Consider the following 6,000-nt stretch of genomic DNA (forward strand, 5'->3'; position numbering starts at 1 on the left):
AAAAGAAATACCAGCACTCGGAAGGCAGAGGCAAGAGAATCACTGAGTTCAACCAACCTGGTCTACAGAGTGAGTTCCAGGACAGCCAGGGCTACACAGAGAAACCCTGTCTCAAACAAATAAACAAACTCTACTACAGCTTAAATTATATATGAATCCTCACACAGTGATAGTAGGAGACTTCAAAACCCCACTCACACCAATAGACAGGTCATTCGGGCAAAAACTAAACAGAGAAATGCTAGAGCTAACAGATGTTATAAACTAAATGGACCAAATGGGTATCTACAGAACATTTTACTTACACACACACACACAAACACACACACACACACACACACACACACAAATACCTTCTACTCTGCACTTCGTATAACTTCCTCCAACCAAAATTGATCACATACTCAGACACTGTCTGAAGTTTCTAGTGCTTGGATGAATCACGATGACCAAAGAGCAAGTTGGGAGAGGAAAGGATCTATTTGGCTTAGACTTCAGCATTGCTGTTCATCACTGAGGAGAATCAAGACAGGAACTCGAACAGGGCATGATCCCAGAGTCAGGAGCTGACACAGAGGGCCATGAGGGATGCTGCTTACTGGCTTGCTCAACCTACCATCTTACAGAACCCAGGACCTACAGCCCAGGGATAGCACCACCCACCATGGGCAGGGCCCTCCCACATTGATCACTAATTAAGAAAATGCCTTACAGCTGGATCTCAAGGAGGCATTTCCTCACCTGAGGCTCCTCCCTCTGATGACTCTAGCTTTGGTCAAGTTGACACACAAAACCAGGCAGTACTGGCACAAAGCAAGTCTCAACAGATACAAGAAAATTGAAAAGACATCCTGCATTCCATCAGACCACCATGGATTAAAGCTGGATATCATCAACAACAGCAACAACATAATTCTCACAAATTCATGAAAACTGAACAACTCTCTACTGAATGAAAAATGGGTCAAGACAGAAATAAAGAAAGAAATTAAAGACTTTCTAGAAGTCAATGAAAATGAATACACAACATACCCAAACTTACGGGACACAATGAAAATGGTTCTGAGAGGCAAGTTCATAGCACTAAAAGCCAACATAAAAACAAAACAAAACAACAACAACAAAAAAAATAGCAAACCTCTGGAGAGATCTCATACTAGCAACGTAAAAGCACACTGGAAAGCAATAGAGCAAAAAGAAGTAATCACATCCAAAAGGAGAAGACAGCAAGAAACAATCAAACTAAAGACTGAAATCAATATCAACAAAATAGAAACAAAGAGAATAATAGAAGAATCAACAAAACAATGAGTGAGTTCTTTAAAACAAAATCAACATGATAGACAAACCTTTATCCAAAGTAATTAAAAGGTGGAGAAAGAATATCTAAATTAATAAAATCAGAAACAAAAAGGGGGAACATAACAACACACACCAAGGAAGTCCAGGGAATCAGAAGGACATACTTTAAAAACCTGTACTACACCAAATTGTAAAATCTAAAAGAAATGGACAATTTTCTTGATAGATGCCACTTACCAAAGTTAAATCAAAATCAGATAAGCAATTTAAGTAAGCTTATAATCCCTAGTGAAATAGAAGCACTCATTAAAAGTTGTCCAAACCCCGTGTCAGATGGCTTCAGGGCAGAATTCTACCAGACTTTCAAAGAAGAGTAAAATCCACAAAATAGAAACAGAAGGAACAATGCCCAATTCATTTTATGAGGTCACAGTTACCCTCATGCCCAAACCCAACAAAGAAAGAGAATTACAGACCACTTTCCTTTATGAACATAGATGTAAAATTTTTTAATGAAATACTTGCAAACCGAATCTAAGAACACACCAAAAAGATCATCTACCATGATCAAGTAGGCTTCACCCCAGAGACACAAGGATAGTTCAACATACAAAAATCAATAAATATAATCCACCATATAAGCAAACTGAAAGGAAAAAAAAAAAAAAAACCATGATCGTCTCATTAGATGCAAAGAAGGCCTTTGACAAACTCCAACACCTTTTCTTAATAAAATTTCTGGAGATATTAGGGATACAAGTGGGGGGGGGCAGGAAATATCATTTAGAAATATCTCGAGGTACAAACCTCTGGTTCAGCTCCGGCCTACAATTGTATTGCAGATTCGAGCTAATCTGCTATTGAATGACATGACCTCAGTGGAGAAGGTCCCCTAGTTTGCATCTCTACAGGACTAAGCATTTGAATAAGCTTGTACCTGGGCTGAGGGCCTGGTGTGTAAGTAACAAGTGAGGACAGAAAAAGAGTTAGAAGCCATCTAGCAGAGAGGAGTCAACTGAAGGAGAGAGAAATGGCCTGGTGGCCTTGGAAGCATGGTTAGAAAACAGCCAGGAAGATGCTGAATAAAGAAGAGACTTTAGTTTTGCAGCATGGAACTGAGAGCTCTCTAAAGATGACAAGATGCCTGTGTTTGGTCTTTGTCAATGTTGGGTTGCTAGGAGTTTCGAAGTCCATGCTCCCTCACTGAGGCAAAACCTCATAGCTTCTGTGGCTTGGGGCTGAGACATGCTGGGCCACCATATACAAGAGACATGCCTCAACATAATAAAGGCAATTTACATCAAATCTATAGCCAACATCAAATTAAATGGAGACAAACTCAAAGCATTTCCACTAAAATCAGGAGCAAGACAAGGTTGTCCACTTTCTCTATTGAATATAGTACTTGAAGTCTTAGCTTGTTAGACCCCTGAAAACTCAAGTATCCGGGGTCTCAGGCCAGGTTCGCGGTCACCCCAATCACCAGGCGGATTCGAGAGCTTGCTGCAAACTGCACGAGGCTTTATTGTAATTTAACGAGTTAACACCATGTTAGCTTGGGTCTTTCACCCACCCGCCATGGCGGACAGCTAGAAAAGACGGCTCCTTGGGTCTCCCAAAAGATCTTATAGGGCAGCGTAAGGGGAGTGTCTAGGGGTACGCACAGGCTTACGCACAGGCTCACGATTGGTGTGCTTCCAGGCTTGGAGGGCTTGCCCTGTGTTGATTGGTCAACTGGTTGTTATGGCCCATAGGCCCTCCCAGGGTGGTTGCTATGCTCTCTACGTCATTGCTGTGCGCTTGTCCATAAAGCACACCCAGGGTCGTAAAGCATAGCGCCACCAGCTAACTTCTGATTGGTTCCTTGTCACGAGACAGGCATCTGACCTCTAAGTGACCAAGGCAGGTTTATGGCAAGCACGTGTTCGGCTGTTATGGCTGCCAAAAGGGAAGCCGGTTCCTTCAAGCTAAAGCAGTAAGACAACTGAAGGAAATCAAGGGAATATAAATTGGAAAGGAAGAAGCCAAGATATTGCTATTCACAGATGATATAATAATTTATGTACATGATCCTAAAAATTCCACCAGGGAACTCCTACTGAAGGAACCAGCTTCCCTTTGGGCAGCCATAACAGCCGAACATGTGCTTCTATGACCTTGTCCTAGAAACCAGAAAGTCAGATGCCTGTCTCGTGACAAGGAGCCAATCAGAGGTTAGCTGGTGGCGCTATGCTTTACGACCCTGGATGTGCTTTACGGACAAGCACACAGCAATGACGTAGAGAGCATAGCAACCACCCTGGGAGGGCCTATGGGCCATAACAACCAGTTGACCAATCAACACAGGGCAAGCCCTCCAAGCCTGGAGGCACACCAATCGTAAGCCTGTGCGTACCCCTAGACACTCCCCTTACGCTGCCCTATAAGATCTTTTGGGAGCCCGTAGGAGCCGTCTTTTCTAGCCGTCCGCCATGGCGGGTGGGTGAAAGACCCGAGCTAACATGGGGTTAGCTCGTTAAATTACAATAAAGCCTCGTGCAGTTTGCAGCAAGCTCTCGAATCCGCCTAGTGATTGGGGTGACCGAGAACCTGGCCTGAGACCCTGGATACTTGAGTTTTCGGGGGGTCTAACACTACAGATGATAAACACTTTCAGCAATGTAGCTGGATACAAAATTAACTCACAAAAAACAGTAGCCCTCCTATATACAAATAACAAATATACAAATAACAAACAGACTGAGAAAGAAATCAGGGAAATAGACCCTTTCACAATAGCTTCAAATATAATATTAAATATCTTGGGTAATTGTAATCAAGCAAGTAAAAAAATAAAACTTGCAAGTCTTTGAGGAAAGAAATTGAAGAAGATACCAGAGGATCTCTCATGTTCATGGGTCAGTAGGATTAAGAGAGTAAAAATGGCCATCCCACCAAAAGCAATCTACAGATTCAGTGGAATCTCCATCAAAACTCTAACACAATTCTTCACATATTTTGAAAGGTCAATTCTCAACTTCATACAGAAAAACAACAACAAAAACTCAAGGTGTAAGACCCCCCCGGAAAGCTCAGGCCTCCAGGGTCTTAGCCCAGGACCTCGGCCACCCCAGTCACCAGGCAGAGTCAAAAGCTTAATGCAAACTGCACGAGGCTTTATTGTAGTTTAACGAGCTAACACCATGTTAGCTGGGGTCTTTCATCCACCTGCCATGGCGGATGGCTAGAAAAGACAGTTTGATTCGGCTGCATGAGCATTTGTGTCTTTCAACTTATTCCGAAAGATTTGTTTTATTTTTAATGGTGTGTGTGTGTGTGTGTGTGTGTAGCTGGAGTTACAAGCTGTTGTTAGCTGGCTGGTGTGTGTGCTGGGTGCTGAACTTGGGTGCTCTGCAAGAGCAACAAGATGCTCTTAACTGCTGAACCATCTCTCTAGACCCTCAATCTTTTTTAAAAAATGATTTGATGCCCAACCCCCTCCCCTGCTTGAACCAGCTCAGGTTTTATTCATCTTGTTGATTTGATGATTGCTATACAAAGGCATTTCCCCTGTCAGGATCACATTTAGTATAGTGGTTTATAGTGTCTTCAACATGTCACTGCCACCTCATCCTTAGATTATAAAATTTGTCTGTCTACGTATGTGTATAAGTGTGTGTGTGTGTGTGTGTGTGTGTGTGTGTGTGTGTGTGTGTGTGTGTGCAGGTGAGCATGAATGTGTGTGTGTGCAGGTGAGCATGAGTGTGTGTGTATGCAGATGAGCATGAGTGTGTGTGTGTGTGTGTGTGTGTGTGTGCAGGTGAGCATGAGTGTGTGTGTGTGTGTGTGTGTGTGTGTGTGTGTGTGTGTGTGATGATGTATGTGGAGGCCAAAAGTTGACATGGGGTGTCCTCCTTATATGTTGAGGCAGGATTTTCACTGATGCTGGAGCTCACTAATTCAGCTCATCTAGCTATCCAGCATGCTCTAGACACCCTGTCTCCTGAGTACTAGGATTGCAGGCAGGCTGACATGCTTATTTAATAATGAAGCTGAGGATGTGAACCCTGGTCACATCCTCAGCAGACGAAGTGCTTTGGGGGCAAGCACTTTATCTGCTGAGCTGTCTTCCTGGGCCAAGATATTTAATTTTGACACATCTTACATCTCCTAATTCCTAGGAATCTGGTTCCAAAGGGAGAAAAAAATCACTATTTAACTGTCAATGGAAGTCAGGCAATATTTTTTCATGCCACTCCCAATCAGGAAATTTTGTTTTGTTTGGAGGAAGGGAGAGGGAAGCAGCTGCTGTTAACAATGAAATCTTCACTTTTTTTAATTAATTTTTTTATTTAAATAAAAAACAATCTTATTTTACATACCAATCCCAGTTCCCTCTCCCTCCCACTCCCCCCACCATCCCCTCATCCCATCCCCCATCCACGCTTCAGAGAGTGTGAGGCCTTCTATGGGGGAATCATAAAAGTCTGAATTCTTCATTTTAAGGCTAGTCTTGGTGGGGGGGCAGGCAATCAACATCACCAGGAAGAATGGAAATTTCACGAAGATAACCCCCTCCTTGGAGGCTTCTCCGCCAACAATTTTTACGTATTGCTTGGCAGGAAACAGGAAATAGGAGTTTTAGCTGCCTTTTTCATAGCTTCTTTTCTTCTAGCTAATTTTTCTTTTATTGTGACAAACAGCATGACCAAAAGCAAC

This window comes from Cricetulus griseus, chromosome 4 (genome assembly GCF_003668045.3).
Source record: "Cricetulus griseus strain 17A/GY chromosome 4, alternate assembly CriGri-PICRH-1.0, whole genome shotgun sequence".
In the NCBI taxonomy this organism is placed as follows: Eukaryota; Metazoa; Chordata; class Mammalia; order Rodentia; family Cricetidae; genus Cricetulus; species Cricetulus griseus.